Source organism: Aedes aegypti, chromosome 2 (assembly GCF_002204515.2).
Source record: "Aedes aegypti strain LVP_AGWG chromosome 2, AaegL5.0 Primary Assembly, whole genome shotgun sequence".
In the NCBI taxonomy this organism is placed as follows: Eukaryota; Metazoa; Arthropoda; class Insecta; order Diptera; family Culicidae; genus Aedes; species Aedes aegypti.
The window spans coordinates 206,108,986-206,126,385 of record NC_035108.1 but is presented as its reverse complement, the minus strand read 5'-3'; the positions used below and the strand labels follow the sequence as shown (position 1 = coordinate 206,126,385).

At 40.1% G+C, this 17,400-nt stretch overlaps 3 long non-coding RNA genes across 3 annotated transcripts in view; 1 reads left to right on the top strand and 2 right to left on the bottom strand.

Moving 5' to 3' along the window:
* Positions 1-5,545, bottom strand: part of LOC110676332 — a 60,577-nt gene extending 55,032 nt beyond the window's left edge. The window contains exon 1 of the long non-coding RNA XR_002500277.1: positions 5,435-5,545. This is a non-coding gene — a long non-coding RNA (uncharacterized LOC110676332). The remainder of the gene's footprint in view (positions 1-5,434) is intronic.
* A 3,221-nt stretch (positions 5,546-8,766) lies between these two features.
* On the top strand, positions 8,767-12,029 carry LOC110676333. The gene is made up of 3 exons (XR_002500278.1): positions 8,767-8,980; positions 9,197-9,299; positions 12,013-12,029. It is a non-coding gene; the product is annotated as an uncharacterized LOC110676333 (long non-coding RNA).
* Positions 12,030-15,323: 3,294 nt separating this feature from the next.
* Positions 15,324-16,999, bottom strand: LOC5566083. Its single transcript, XR_002500279.1, has 2 exons — positions 15,787-16,999; positions 15,324-15,726 (listed from the first exon to the last, which is right to left on the bottom strand). It is a non-coding gene; the product is annotated as an uncharacterized LOC5566083 (long non-coding RNA).
* Positions 17,000-17,400: the final 401 nt, after the last annotated feature.

Below are 17,400 nucleotides of genomic sequence, written 5' to 3'. Positions count from 1 at the left end.
TCATATCATAGTTTACATTTTCTAATACACCGCGTACAGTTCTACCTGATCTTAGTCATGCTATTTTGGATTGAGCTTACCAGGCTCGAAGCGTCCCATTAGCAGCAAGGTCAGAGAAAAATTCTAACAAGATTCTTATCACATCATAGTTTACATTTTCTCATACACCACGTACAGTTCTGTCTGATCTTAGTCATGCTATTTTGGATTGAGCTTACCAGGCTCGAAGCATCCCATTAGCAGCAAAGTCAGAAAAAGTCTAACAAGATTCTTCCCACATCATAGTTTATATTTTCTAATACACCGCGTACAGTTCTGCCTGATCTTAGTCATGCTATTTTGGATTGAGCTTCCAGGCTCGAAGCATCCCATTAGCAGCAAAGTCAGAGGAAGTTTCACAAGATTTTTCTCATATCATAGTTTACATTTTCTAATACACCGCGTACAGTTCTGCCTGATCTTAGTTATGCTACTTTGGATTGAGCTTACCAGGCTCGAAGCATCTCATTAGCAGCAAAGTCAGAGAAAGTTTCACAAGATTTTTCTCACATCATACATTACATTTTCTAAAACACCGCGTACAGTTCTGTCTGATCTTAGTTATGCTACTTTGGATTGAGCTTACCAGGCTCAAATCATTCCATTAGCAGAAAATTCAGAAAAAAAATTCTTCTCACATCATACTTTACATTTTCTAATACACCACGTACAGTTCTGTCTGATCTTAGTTATGCTATTTTGGATTGAGCTTACCAGGCTCGAAGCATCCCATTAGCAGCAAAGTCTGAGAAAGTTTCACAAGATTTTTCTCATATCATAGTTTACATTTTCTCATACACCACGTACAGTTCTGTCTGATCTTAGTCATGCTATTTTGGATTGAGCTTACTAGGCTCGAAGCATCCCATTAGCAGCAAAGTCAGAGAAAAATTCTTCTCACATCATAGTTTACATTTTCTAATACACCACGTACAGTTCTACCTGATCTTAGTCATGCTATTTTGGATTGAGCTTACCAGGCTCGAAGCATCCCATTAGCAGCAAGATCAGAGAAAAATTCTAACAAGATTCTTATCACATCATAGTTTACATTTTCTCATACACCACGTACAGTTCTGTCTGATCTTAGTCATGCTATTTTGGATTGAGCTTACTAGGCTCGAAGCATCCCATTAGCAGCAAAGTCAGAGAAAGTTTCACAAGATACTTTTCACATCATAGTTTACATTTTCTAATACACCACGTACAGTTCTGCCTGATCTTAGTCATGCTATTTTGGATTGAGCTTCCAGGCTCGAAGCATCCCATTAGCAGCAAAGTCAGAGAAAGTTTCACAAGATTTTTCTCATATCATAGTTTACATTTTCTAATACACCGCGTACAGTTCTACCTGATCTTAGTCATGCTATTTTGGATTGAGCTTACCAGGCTCGAAGCGTCCCATTAGCAGCAAGGTCAGAGAAAAATTCTAACAAGATTCTTATCACATCATAGTTTACATTTTCTCATACACCATGTACAGTTCTGTCTGATCTTAGTCATGCTATTTTGGATTGAGCTTACCAGGCTCGAAGCATCCCATTAGCAGCAAAGTCAGAAAAAGTCTAACAAGATTCTTCCCACATCATAGTTTATATTTTCTAATACACCGCGTACAGTTCTGCCTGATCTTAGTCATGCTATTTTGGATTGAGCTTCCAGGCTCGAAGCATCCCATTAGCAGCAAAGTCAGAGGAAGTTTCACAAGATTTTTCTCATATCATAGTTTACATTTTCTAATACACCGCGTACAGTTCTGCCTGATCTTAGTTATGCTACTTTGGATTGAGCTTACCAGGCTCGAAGCATCTCATTAGCAGCAAAGTCAGAGAAAGTTTCACAAGATTTTTCTCACATCATACATTACATTTTCTAAAACACCGCGTACAGTTCTGTCTGATCTTAGTTATGCTACTTTGGATTGAGCTTACCAGGCTCAAATCATTCCATTAGCAGAAAATTCAGAAAAAAAATTCTTCTCACATCATACTTTACATTTTCTAATACACCACGTACAGTTCTGTCTGATCTTAGTTATGCTATTTTGGATTGAGCTTACCAGGCTCGAAGCATCCCATTAGCAGCAAAGTCAGAGAAAAATTCTTCTCACATCATACTTTACATTTTCTAATACACCACGTACAGTTCTGTCTGATCTTAGTCATGCTATTTTGGATTGAGCTTACCAGGCTCGAAGCATCCCATTAGCAGCAAAGTCAGAAAAAGTCTAACAAGATTCTTCCCACATCATAGTTTATATTTTCTAATACACCGCGTACAGTTCTGCCTGATCTTAGTCATGCTATTTTGGATTGAGCTTCCAGGCTCGAAGCATCCCATTAGCAGCAAAGTCAGAGGAAGTTTCACAAGATTTTTCTCATATCATAGTTTACATTTTCTAATACACCGCGTACAGTTCTGCCTGATCTTAGTTATGCTACTTTGGATTGAGCTTACCAGGCTCGAAGCATCTCATTAGCAGCAAAGTCAGAGAAAGTTTCACAAGATTTTTCTCACATCATACATTACATTTTCTAAAACACCGCGTACAGTTCTGTCTGATCTTAGTTATGCTACTTTGGATTGAGCTTACCAGGCTCAAATCATTCCATTAGCAGAAAATTCAGAAAAAAAATTCTTCTCACATCATACTTTACATTTTCTAATACACCACGTACAGTTCTGTCTGATCTTAGTTATGCTATTTTGGATTGAGCTTACCAGGCTCGAAGCATCCCATTAGCAGCAAAGTCAGAGAAAAATTCTTCTCACATCATACTTTACATTTTCTAATACACCACGTACAGTTCTGCCTGATCTTAGTCATGCTATTTTGGATTGAGCTTACCAGGCTCGAAGCATCCCATTAGCAGCAAGGTCAGAGAAAAATTCTAACAAGATTCTTATCACATCATAGTTTACATTTTCTCATACACCACGTACAGTTCTGTCTGATCTTAGTCATGCTATTTTGGATTGAGCTTCCAGGTTCGAAGCATCCCATTAGCAGCAAAGTCTGAGAAAGTTTCACAAGATTTTTCTCATATCATAATTTATATTTTCTAATACACCGCGTACAGTTCTGCCTGATCTTAGTTATGCTACTTTGGATTGAGCTTACCAGGCTCGAAGCATCTCATTAGCAGCAAAGTCAGAGAAAGTTTCACAAGCTTTTTCTCACATCATACATTACATTTTCTAATACACCACGTACAGTTCTGTCTGATCTTAGTCATGCTATTTTTTTTATTGAGCTTAGACCCGAGTTGGATTACAAATTTCGATCATGTTTCAAATCATCTTCCAATCCACTCCAGAGTTGGATTTCAATTCTCATTACACACAAACAAATAATCTACCGAATCCATTTCAGCGTAGACGCGACTAGGTCCGATGGTACATCAAATCCATCGATCAACGCACGACCGAGTTGGATTTCAACTTTCATTAGACCCGACTAGGTCCGATGGTATTTCAAATCCATCGACTAACTCACTCCCGAGTTGGATTTCAAATTTCGATCAAGTTTCAAATCATCTTCCAACCCACTCCAGAATTGGATTTCAATTTTCATTAGACCCGACTAGGTCCGATGGTATTTCAAATCCATCGACCAACCCACTCCCGAGTTGGATTTCAATTTCGATCAAGTTTCAAATCATCTTCCAACCCACTCCAGAGTTGGATTTCAATTTTCATTAGACCCGACTAGGTCCGATGGTACATCAAATCCATCGACCAACTCACTCCCGAGTTGGATTTCTATTTCGATCAAGTTTCAAATCATCTTCCAACCCACTCCAGAGTTGGATTTCAATTTTCATTAGACCCAACTAGGTCCGATGGTACTTCAATTCCATCGACCAACTCACTCCCGAGTTGGATTTCAATTTCGATCAAGTTTCAAATCATCTTCCAACCCACTCCCGAGTTGGATTTCAATTTTCATTAGACCCGACTAGGTCCGATGGTACTTCAATTCCATCGACCAACTCACTCCCGAGTTGGATTTCAATTTCGATCAAGTTTCAAATCATCTTCCAACCCACTCCAGAGTTGGATTTCAATTTTCATTAGACCCGACTAGGTCCGATGGTACATCAAATCCATCGACCAACCCACTCCCGAGTTGGATTTCAATTTTCATTAGACCCGACTAGGTCCGATGGTATTTCAAATCCATCGACCAACTCACTCCCGAGTTGGATTTCAAATTTCGATCAAGTTTCAAATCATCTTCCAACCCACTCCAGAGTTGGATTTCAACTTTCATTAGACCCAACTAGGTCCGATGGTATTTCAAATCCATCGACCAACTCCCTCCCGAGTTGGATTTCGAATTTCGATCAAGTTTCAAATCATCTTCCAACCCACTCCAGAGTTGGATTTCAATTTTCATTAGACCCGACTAGGTCCGATGGTATTTCAAATCCATCGACCAATCCACTCCCGAGTTGGATTTTAAATTTCGATCGAGTTTCAAATCATCTAGCAACCCATTTCCAAGTTGGATTTTAAATTTCGTGTGACCGATTTAGGTCCGTTGGTAGTTTAAAATCATCCACCACCCCATTCCAGAGTTGGATTTCAATTTCCGTTAGGCTAGACTGGGCCCAACTGTGCTTCTATGGAACACCTCACTTAAATGTATCTTTCAACGCGCATCTTTTAGGTCATTTCAAATAATGTAATAGATGTTGCCTCATTTATCTAAGATCAATATGAGCCAACTTATATTCGAATGATTTTTGCAAAACTGTTATATTTCAATCAACCAACGCAATTCCAATTTAATCATTTTTTAAAAATGATTATACAATCAAATAAAAATCTTGCATATATATCATATTTAACAACTAAATCAATTTTTGGACTAATCTCGAAATGTAAAATTAATCATGTCCGAATTCCTTTTGTGTTTCTCATGTTATTCACAGTATTATTTATCTCAAATGGAATAAAATGTGACCGTTTCGTAAAACGAAGAAATGTGACACTTCAGAATATCTTCATTTTAAAAATTGTCTTTGGTTTGCCGAAAATTAACAATTAAGTCTTTTAGGACAAGTTGCAAAACATGAACAATCAAAGACATCCCCAAGATCACTTCATTGCTCAATTTACTATAAAATGTGTGCTTGTATTACATTATTTAATAGAAGAATAATACTAATCATTGAATAATTGAAACTTAGTGAAAGTTGTTATACGCACATCACAAACGAATCATTACAATGCATATAGAAATAGTATCCATTTAGGTAAATACACCTAGCTGCACCTTAGCTTTTTCCGAAACAGCGTTCAAATTAGTGAACGTCTCTGAGTTTAACTAAACAATTATACAAAGGTCACAGATGCCGTTTATAGGCGAATCAAAATTGAAAACACTTACCATCGAAAACCTATATTGAATCAACTCGCATTTCGCATTTTCTCGTTAAATGAAACCACTTTCTGCCAATCTTTTTTTTTTTTTTTTTCTTTGTATTTGTCGTTCAGACAGGCTAAGAGCAGGTTTGGTCCATCTCGCCACTGAAGTAGGCCTTTGCTTTTCATAGGTTCTCAACATAATGTTGCTTTTTTAGATGTGTATATCGTTTGCCTTTAAGAACTTTACAATCTGTTTCATTTCCTCCTCGCAGCCTTCCTGCAGTATAATTTCCAGGGGTTTCATGTATTCCAGTGCTGGAAAATTGCTTCGACTCTGATTGTAACGTGGGCAGTCATATAGTATGTGCTTGAGATCTTCTGGAATTTCACACCACTCACAGAGTTCGTCGGTTTCCCAGCCCCATTTTGCTTTCCTGTCTTTGGTTAAACAGTGCCCGCTTCTTATTCTGTTCAGAACTTTCACTTCATCTGGACTCAGGATGAGTCCCTTGCTCCAAATTTTCCGACCTGGCCTTTCCATCAGTTGGTAGTGCCATGTTCCTTTCTCATCCGAGACCCGCTTATATGCTTGGTTCCAATCTTCCCATGTTTCGTGGCTGCTGAGAATGAGCGCATCTCCTGCGGTTATTCCCTGGCAGTTAGACTGTCTCTCTCGCGACTTGTTCACTGCCAGTTGGTCTGCAATCTCGTTTCCCTGAATACCCACATGGCTTGGTATCCACTGGATCTTGCACACATCTCCTGATATTTCCAGAAGCTCTTTGTAAATTTCTCCCAGCAAAAAGTTATCCTCGATTTCTCGTAGTTTTAGTAACATTTCACACGCGCTTCTCGAATCCGTAAAGATGACTGCTCTCCTGTATCCTTTCATCCTAGTCGTTTCAATTGCTCTTAGAATGGCAAGCAACTCAGCGTTCGTGATTGAGTAATTCTCGTTGATGCTCTCCGCTATAGTCGTTGAGTCTGTTTCATCGAAAACCGCGACGGCCGTTCCTGCAGCAGTCTTTGACGCATCGGTGAAGATTTTGTTGTGGTGTTTATACACGGTTTGTGACGCTTCCTTAAACAGTGCCTGCCAAACGCTCGGTGCTGTCCTTTCTTTTTTTGGTCTTTCTTCGACCAACGTAGTTTTTACTATTCTCTCCATCTCCACTCTATCTATGGGACGCATCCTTCTCAGCATGGGTAGTTCCTTGTCCGATGGGTGTACTTGGAATAGTAAATCTAGGTGCTTTTCTGCTACTTCAGTGAGGAATGATTCGTTGCCAATTGCTTTATCCATTGTGTCACCCACGAATTTCATTAACGGTGTCCTATTGTAACGGGAGTTGGGAGGGTGGAAAAAGGAAGGAGCGAAACAGCCTTCGCTTAAGCGCCAGGCAAGTGCAGAGACTTACCGCGAAGGAGCGTGTCTATCTCAAAATCCCGTACCCGACTGAGACCTCAGGGCGAGTCCTTGTCTTAGACCTCCAATCCAAAACCGAGACTTCTGAACGCACGAGCTAACTGCAACAACCAAAAGATTATAAAAATACAGGGTGGACCGGTTTCCTTTGAAGGTTTTCCAAATCCAGAGCCTATCCTACGTCGAACCCGGAGTAAAACTGGATTAAAAATTTCCCTTTGTATGACCACTAGTTCATGGAATTGGCTCAATAACACTGAAACGGTTCTGTAACATTTTCCCGAGCTTTTTTTTATTCGTGCAACTATTGTGCAATGCCTAATCTGCCTCACGCCTTATTCCATCGATTCGTGCTTAATATCTAGTGTTAATTAGTTTTTACAATTTTTCCATTTTCTTGCTACTTGCCCTTTTTTCTTTACTCCTGCGTACGCTACTGCCCATTCGCTGCAATCTCGAGGCCAGCGGCACGTAGTAGCCGTGCTTCCAGCGGCACGTGGTTGCCCCTGATGGTAGGCAAGAGGTGCTTCTCAGTGCCGAACGTAACCGTCGTAACCTCAGTACGATCGCTGTGAGATTCCGTTCGCCGTTGGGAGTCGGGACTAGTGGCTATCCCGTTTAACTGTCACGGGCGAGGGACCGTTCACAAAACTTGATGACGCAATGACGATCGCATCACGTCACTACTGGCGATTTTCACACGGGGGCGTCACGGGTGGCGATACACTACGGCCTTAGACTGGTCCTGGGGGTTAGACCTTCATTTGAAGGAAAGCCTTCAAACGGGTTTACAAAACAATTAGGACTGGAAGAGTGAGCACTAACTAAGGAGTTACCTGTTATTCACACCACGTGATTTAACTAAACTTTGTGCACGGTGCTCGTTCGACGTACTGAGCCTAAATAAGACATTCGATTAGATTTATAAGCTTTGTAATAATTTCTACGGGACTTACAAATCACTCCGTGCTCACTAGATTTATTTCACTTGGGTTTACAGTCTATTAATCACTGGCAAATCAACAAGATTTTCTAATCGTATTGCTTTATCACGTTTTTAACTTTCTTCGCACTTCTCAAGAGGGCAACCTTACTCTTCGGTGGTCAAATACTAAGAGAGCCTTTAATCTTGTTTTCTGGACCTTTCATCCTATATCGTATCGCGAGGCTATTGTTTTAGGGATCGTGTTTTACATCCGTTCACTTTCGGTATCGAAAACCGCCGACTTGAACTGTCTTTGGTCTGCATTAGATACGAATCAGAGAGTGGGAACGCTTTCGCTGTGGATTTAGACGAGGGCATATTTCGTATGCTGTTCAGGTTTGAATTTAATTTAGGCAGGGATTGAAAACATTTTTTTTTTTACAGCATAAGGAATACCTTTAGTTTTTTTTTTTTTATTTTAGGAAGGAAAGTTTGTAACTTTGTTACATTACCCCCTACCAACGGTAAAAAAAAAATAAATGAAGGAAACTGAATTTATTTTTTTTCTCTAAAAAATTAACCAGTTATATCAAAATTTTACTCATATTTAATTGAACTCTACTATGAACAAATTTTTTACTCTAACAAATAAACTATTGCCTAATGTGGTAAGAAATATTGAATTGGTTGTATGGGTATTTTATTTTTGTTGCTTTGGGAATTTGTGAGGAACACCATTTCACAATACTGAACTTAGAACTAAATTTTAACTTTACCAAAAAAAAACCTTTTGGGTACCTCCAACATTTTGGAGAAATTCAGCGAAATGAACGCGATAACACCTTTTTTAGGTTCACTCGAGAAACCTCTCGAATATAATCAATCATTGTTTAAATGATGCATATTAACTGTTACTTCCGAATCAGATCAGAAAATTCCAAAATTTAACTTATTATAGTCGACCGTTTTGCATTTCATTCAAAACAATCTCATTTCAATGACGATGTTCAAAATAACATCAACTTAACTTACTGATGGTGTTCCCAACATTGAGCCTCTACTGTACCAGTCGGAATGAAACGGAGTGAATCGATAAGTTTTGACAATTTGAATGTAAATAAACCGGTGAAGAAAATATTCAGAGAAAGCTGCTGTATTGATGGAGATACGAATTTTATCACCTATTGCTGATAAATGCACGCCAACGATTACTACAAGTGAGTTTTTTAATGAAATATGGTATTAATGATTTGCAGTAGTGTAATTTAGTGAGAGAGATAAAAATTAAAACATGGAACTTGGGTTTTGTTGCTGTATTAGCTGAAATCTACTCGGCCTATTCTAGTGAACGCGACTATTTTGTGATTGGGACAATGAAGTTTGAAAAGCTATTTTTAACCATTCTCACTGTTCTATTTTTGTTTATTTTTCAGGGGTTGTTCGCGGTCAGAAAGAGGAGCTGGAAGGAGAATTGCTCGTAGTGAATGGAATGTGTTTTTGGAGACAATCCCTTCCGCTGCACTCTGGGGGCCAAACGTAAGTTTGTGTTTTTATGGATTAGATCCGTAGTTAGTGCACTAAAGGCAACGTACATAGCTGGAAACCCTGTTGTTTACTTCTTTTGTAAATCGCTTGCATGGAAAAACTCCTAGTTTGTTGCCATGCAAGTCCTCCAACTCATATCAGGATGAACCTATTAGCGCTATGATTTTCGCTGGAGAGAAAGGATTGGCTAACTTGGCTGAGAATTTTTTTGATTTGCTCGATTGGAAGAAATTTCGTTTCATGACAGTCTCGCCGATTTCATAGGTTGGGGCGTTTTGATTTGATCTGAGATTATAGTGCTTGGAGTATCTATTATACGCTTTCCGCAGGTTTTCTTTAACTGTTTCGTGAATCTTTTTGAGATTTTCGTTCATTTCCATTGGCTCAACCGACATGTCAGGGTTAGTGTCCCTCAAGTGACTGTATTCAACGCCTGAGCTGATGTAGTTACGTGCATAATTTACAAAATATGGCGTGAACGCTGTTGATTCATGCACAGCTGTTCTAATTGCCATCGCTACTTTTTGGATGTCTCGATCCCAGTCGGAGTGATCGTCGTTTATATATGTTCTTATAACTGCTGCAATCACCCTATTGACTCGCTCAGTTGGGTTGTTACAGGGGTGGTAATTGGCGTTACGCCAATGAGTAACGTGATATTTTTTTAATAATCTTTCAAATTCTTTCGATTTGAATTGGGGCCCGTTATCGGATATCAAGATTTCCGGGACCCCGAATAATAGGAATACCATTTCCTCGAGGAATTTTGTCAAAGCAGCCGTTTTGGCTTCCCGCATTGGTTGAATTATCACAAACTTCGAAAAGTGGTCTGTTACAACCAATAGGACAGAGTTACCTTTCCGTGACCTGGGAAGAGGGCCAATATAGTCTACTGAAATAGTTTGCCATGGTAGTGAAGCCATTTTTTGTTTTCCCATCATTGGTTTACTGTTGATATTGGGATATTTGGTTTGCTTACAAGTATCGCAGCCCTTGCAATACTGGCGGACGTCGTTCTCCATCCCTGACCAGTAATACCGTTCTAAGAGCTTCTTGTAAGTCTTATTTCGACCAAAGTGACAATTGTCATGGGCATCTTGTAAAATCTGTAGTCGCTCTTGTTTCGGTGGAATATACTTCCATTGAAACTTGGCGTCAGAGAGTCCTGATTGCACGAGTTTGTAAATTCGATTCCTGACTACTCGAAAATCTTTATAGTTATCGGGATTATTCAAAATTTTTTTTTTCAAGTTTTCGTAATCAGCGTCTTGAATCTGAATGCTATTTACTGCCCTTGATAACGCATCTGCTGGGATATTAAGTGAACCTTTCCGGTATTGTAATTCAAAATCGTACTGCTGTAACTTTAACGCCCAGCGAATCAATTTTGCAGAACCTTTTTCCGCGCTGATTTTATTTAACCAGATTAAGCTTTGGGCATCTGTAACAACAGTAAACCTAGATCCCTCAACATAGTGTTTGAATTTCTCGATTGCGAGGATAACACCTAAGCATTCTTTTTCCGTAGATGCATATTTTCGTTGTGACGCAGACAGCTTCTTCGAGAAAAACGCTATTGGCCTCCGTACATTGTCCTGAATCTGGACAAGTACTGCACCAACTGCAACATCTGACGCATCCGATTCTATTATAAATGGCTTTCTGAAATCAGGATTTGCCAAGACGCTTGGTGACGTTAGAACAGATTTAAGTTTCAAGAAGGTTTCTTCAGCTTCCTTTGTCCAGTCAATTTTTCCCTTACCCTTTTTAAGCAAGTCAGTTATTGGCGATGTTAGATCGCTATAACGGTCAATGAACTGTTTTGTAAAAGGATACCATGCCAATGAACCTTCTAACTTCTTTCTGTGTCTTTGGTGCTGGGAAGTCTAGTATTGGACGAATTTTCTCACTGTCAATTGCTAGGCCTTGTTCCGATAGAATGTACCCTAGGTAACAAATCTTTTTTTGACAGAACTTGGATTTGTCTACACTAATTGTTAATTTAGCTCTTTTAGCCTTTCCGCGACAACTCTTAGAAGACGGAAATGTTCGGACAAGGAATTTGAGATAATAATAATATCATCCAAATATACATAAACATTTGGTTCTAGGTCAAATCCTAGAACCATGTTCATGAGCTTAGTCTGTGTCGTCGGTGCACCCTTGAGCCCAAAAGGCATAACTTTAAATCTAAAAAGTTGTCGCCCCGCTCGGAATGACGTCAGATCCCTACAGGCTTCTTCCAAGGGGATTTGCCAGTAGGCCTTTGATAAGTCTATTATTGAAAAATACTTTGATTTTTCAATTCGGCCCAATATGCCCAACATGTCTGGGAATGGGTAAGCTTCACTCTTAGTGATTTCGTTAATTTTTCGGCAATCTAGGCATAATCTCCATTCACCAGATGCCTTCTTTACTGGTAGTAAAGGGTTGCACCACTCAGACGTAGATTCTTCAATAATATCTAATTCCAGCATTCTTTGGACCTCCTTATCTATTTCCTTTTGAATGTGTGGCGAGCATCGATATTGAGGTGGCTTTTTCGGCTTTGCTCCTTGAACCAGTTCTATTTTGTGCGAGATTACCTTGGTTCGACCTAATTTTCCATCGTTAATATTTTTGAAGATATCAACTATTTCTTGTAGCTCGTTGCAATCTTTTGGTGACAATTCGTGTTCTGTACTAATTCTTTCTACTTTTTTAGGATTTTCTGCAAATGGCAGCTCTAGGCTATCATCCGGCGTATCATCTTTTTTTTGTTCAACGATTGAAGCTGTTGGTTCGATGAACAAGATGATCGCCTCCTGATCCGTGAAGTGATCTTCTACTAAGTAGAGGCTCTCGCTCTCATCGGTCCCTTCGGAGGCAATTCTTCGAATCGCTCCATTTTCGGAAATCGCAGGGACGATTTGGAATGTGTTCCAGAAGTCGACACCTAGGATCAGTTGCTTCGTCAACTGCGGTATTAACAACGTTGGAACCACATTCGTATGTCCATTGTAAGTATATGGAATTTGTACTACACCTTCACAGCCGTACACAGTCCCATCCGCTGTCTTTATTTGAAGATTGATAGGTTGTACTTGGAATTGATGTTTTTCAATTAATTCCTTGGAATTTATTATACTAGCACTCGCTCCTGAATCTAGTAGCGCATTTACAGTAGTTCCCAAAATATTCACTTGAATATGAGGACACTTTTGTGGTTTAATATTTATGTTGAAAGATTGAGCAAATTTCGAAAAGCTTGTGGGAGTGTTTTCATCCGAAACAGAAAAATCCCTCCCTACGATCTTTCCGTGTACTCGTTTTCCTGCTGTGTTGGAGGAAAACGGTGATCATTTGGGCAATTAGATGTAACACAGTTCATTTGTCCACAGAAATGGCAGAATATCTTCTTTGGTCGGTTACAATCCCTCCAGAAGTGACCAAACTGGCGGCAATTCCAGCACAAAATGTTATTCTGAGCATTTGCCTCCGGTTTTGGTCCTGCATTGGTTGCATTCGGAGTCATAGCCCTTGGCTTTTCGACATTTTTCTTTCGGTTGATTACTTGAGTGATTGCGTTTAGCTCTTCAGTCTCTTCTTCTTGAGTTTCCAACAAATCTACCTCTTCTATGTTGTTAATTTGATGGGTTTTGTGTCGTGGATAAGTTGTATAGTTACGATACATCGCCTTATCTAATCCATGACAAATGAGTATCAAATCTTCAATACGGTCTATCCTATAAATCGTAAGGAACGGCTTATAGCTATCTCTCATGTTTTCCAAAAGTATGTCTAATTTTCTGGCTTCGGTCATGGGCTTGGTCAGCTGCTGAGCTAATTTCTCAATTGCTCCGACGAACGCATTAAATGTTTCCTGAGGCAATTGCCTTCTGTCTAACATTTGTCGTTCAATTACTTTGTCTTTGTTAGGGAGTTCAAAGCGAAGTCGAAGCTGGTGTTTGAAACTTGTCCAGTTAACAAATTTGTGGCAAAATGTGTAATACCACTCTTCTGCTTCCGAGCCTTCTTTAAAAAGAAAGTTGGCTTGGCTAAGTAATTCTTGTTCGGGAATCCTATTATTTTGAGCTAATATTTCCACTCTATTGACAAATTGTGTTACAGTAGGCCCTCTCGCATCTCCACTGAAATTAATTCTCCATTTACTAATTGGAACCTGCCATTTGTTTCGCCAATCTGACTGTAGACGCACCCCTTGTACCGGTGGCATATTCCTCAGTGATGAAACATGAGATGCCACTGAATTAGGGTAAACTGGTCGATTATTAGGTGGACCCTCCCTGTTTCTTTGAGGTTCTGCTCTTAGTTGTGGCTCTTGTGGCCAACCTGGTATATGTTGCTGTTCAAACTGATGTGGATATTGTTGTTGTTGAGCCACAGGATGTGGAGCTGGTGGATTTGGTGACAGAGGTTGTATCAAGGGTTGTTGTAGAGTTAGAGGTTGAGAAAATGGGTTAGATAGAGCAATTGATTGGTCTGCTGGTGGTGTTGGAATAGGTGGTAGCGGGGATAGTGGCGGAGGTGGTGGCAATATTTCTTGTTCTGACCAAACAGGGGTCGATGATGATTGCTGATTCATTGCTGATTTCAGCTGATCCATCATTGATGCCAATTGGGTGGACAAAGTATCTTGAATATACTTGTTTATTTCGTCCTTCCATTGCTCAACTTGAGACCCTGTGTGTGATTGATTTATCGTTTCTCTTCTTCTTGGAAGTAAGGGTTCCTGATTACTTTCTTCCCGAATATTTTCGCGACTTCCTGCAGCTATGTCTAACAGACCCTCTTCGTCTTGAAACTGAATTTCGTCAATTTTTTTGGTGAAATTTTCTATTGCACTCCTTCTTCTATCTTCAGGACTTCCGTACCTATCAATCAGACCTTCAATATCCGCAATCAATCCATCTCGGAGTCTTTGTTGTTCTCTTGTAACCGTATTTGCCCTCATCATTCTCAATCTATAGTGTCTCAAACGTGAAATATGTTTCGGCTCGGGGAATAACTCTAGAACATGCTTTATGTCCAGAACTTTCTCCTTCACCAAGCCATATTCATCAACGATTGATTTTTTTCCCCTCAACTGTCTCGGTTTCCTAACTTCTTCCAATTGAGCGTTTCTTAAAGCATTTCGCCTATCTTGTAGGGTTCCCTCCAAGGGTAAACACCTTATTTTTAATTCGAATTCAACTTCATCAGCCAATAAATCATTGGGATTAATAAACGATTCAAACTGTCCCATTCGTTCGGAATCCATGTTTTAATCTACAATATTGTTTTTCTTTTCAGGTATACTCAGCAACCCAAAATAGAGGAAAAATAAGAAATTCAGTCAAATATAACACTAATGCTTCTAATAATATTGTGAAAATCAAAAATATATACAACTTAAACGTAAAATTTCAACTAATTCACCTCAAATAACTAATTCAATATTTCAATAACTTAACAACTAAAAATGAATGAAAAAGAGTTCAATAAAATATGCTTATAGTTCAAAAACCAAAAATAATCTAATATCGTTTTACTCAAATCCGTTAGTTGGGCGCCAAATGTAACGGGAGTTGGGAGGGTGGAAAAAGGAAGGAGCGAAACAGCCTTCGCTTAAGCGCCAGGCAAGTGCAGAGACTTACCGCGAAGGAGCGTGTCTATCTCAAAATCCCGTACCCGACTGAGACCTCAGGGCGAGTCCTTGTCTTAGACCTCCAATCCAAAACCGAGACTTCTGAACGCACGAGCTAACTGCAACAACCAAAAGATTATAAAAATACAGGGTGGACCGGTTTCCTTTGAAGGTTTTCCAAATCCAGAGCCTATCCTACGTCGAACCCGGAGTAAAACTGGATTAAAAATTTCCCTTTGTATGACCACTAGTTCATGGAATTGGCTCAATAACACTGAAACGGTTCTGTAACATTTTCCCGAGCTTTTTTTTATTCGTGCAACTATTGTGCAATGCCTAATCTGCCTCACGCCTTATTCCATCGATTCGTGCTTAATATCTAGTGTTAATTAGTTTTTACAATTTTTCCATTTTCTTGCTACTTGCCCTTTTTTCTTTACTCCTGCGTACGCTACTGCCCATTCGCTGCAATCTCGAGGCCAGCGGCACGTAGTAGCCGTGCTTCCAGCGGCACGTGGTTGCCCCTGATGGTAGGCAAGAGGTGCTTCTCAGTGCCGAACGTAACCGTCGTAACCTCAGTACGATCGCTGTGAGATTCCGTTCGCCGTTGGGAGTCGGACTAGTGGCTATCCCGTTTAACTGTCACGGGCGAGGGACCGTTCACAAAACTTGATGACGCAATGACGATCGCATCACGTCACTACTGGCGATTTTCACACGGGGCGTCACGGGTGGCGATACACTACGGCCTTAGACTGGTCCTGGGGGTTAGACCTTCATTTGAAGGAAAGCCTTCAAACGGGTTTACAAAACAATTAGGACTGGAAGAGTGAGCACTAACTAAGGAGTTACCTGTTATTCACACCACGTGATTTAACTAAACTTTGTGCACGGTGCTCGTTCGACGTACTGAGCCTAAATAAGACATTCGATTAGATTTATAAGCTTTGTAATAATTTCTACGGGACTTACAAATCACTCCGTGCTCACTAGATTTATTTCACTTGGGTTTACAGTCTATTAATCACTGGCAAATCAACAAGATTTTCTAATCGTATTGCTTTATCACGTTTTTAACTTTCTTCGCACTTCTCAAGAGGGCAACCTTACTCTTCGGTGGTCAAATACTAAGAGAGCCTTTAATCTTGTTTTCTGGACCTTTCATCCTATATCGTATCGCGAGGCTATTGTTTTAGGGATCGTGTTTTACATCCGTTCACTTTCGGTATCGAAAACCGCCGACTTGAACTGTCTTTGGTCTGCATTAGATACGAATCAGAGAGTGGGAACGCTTTCGCTGTGGATTTAGACGAGGGCATATTTCGTATGCTGTTCAGGTTTGAATTTAATTTAGGCAGGGATTGAAAACATTTTTTTTTTTACAGCATAAGGAATACCTTTAGTTTTTTTTTTTTTTAATTTTAGGAAGGAAAGTTTGTAACTTTGTTACACTATACCATATTGTTCTGATGAGCTCCCTCTTGGTCAGATTTTCAATCCTCTGCTTCATCGGGAGTTGTCCTGCTTCGGCTAGCATAACATGGATTGGCGTGCTGCTTAGATAGTGCATTGCTTTACGTATGTACGCATTCTGCAGCACCTGAAGCTTGTTTAAATTTGTTTTCGCTGCATTTCCATATACAGTTGCGCCATACTCCATTCTGCTACGGATGAGAGCGTTCCCTATTTTCACCAGTGTTTCAGGGTTTGCTCCACTCGATTTCCTTGACAACATCTTCAGTAGGCCCATCTTGGCGCCCGCTTTTTCCTTCACCGCTTCGATGTGCTTTCTGTGTGTGAGTCCTCTGTCGAGTACATAGCCCAGATACGCATGTGTATTAACCAGCTCAATTTGCTCACCACGCACCTTTACTTTTAGACCTTCTAGTCTCTTCTTGGTAAAGGGGATGATTGCTGACTTTTGGCTGCTCACTTTCAAGTTCAGACACTCCAGCTTGTCGAACAATTTGGGTAGGAATCTTGAACACAGTTCGGCTGCTTCTTCCACTGAATCTGCTTTGATGATAGCCGCAAAATCGTCGGCAAACTGCACCAGTTCACAGCCTTCCTCAGACAATTCATGTAAGTTTGCCGTGTACAGGTTGAAAAGGACCGGAGAAAGAGGACAACCTTGGGGCAATCCTTCGGAGACTTCGACTTCTATCGTTCCATTTTGCGTTTTCAGGATCATTCTTCGATACTTTAGGTACTCGTATAGCCAGGAAACAATTTTTTCCGGCACTCCTAAGTCAGCTAGGATCCTCAGCAAGGATGAGGTACTCACCGAGTCGTATGCCATACTGACGTCCAGAAACACCACGAAAACCTCTTTCCCATCCTCCTTAGCCTTGTGCACGGAGTTTACAACATAGTTCACACAAGTCGATGCCGAGACATGTTTTTTGAATCCGAAGGAGAGCTCCGGAATCATATTCTTGATTGTGGCTATTTCTACCAATCTGTTTT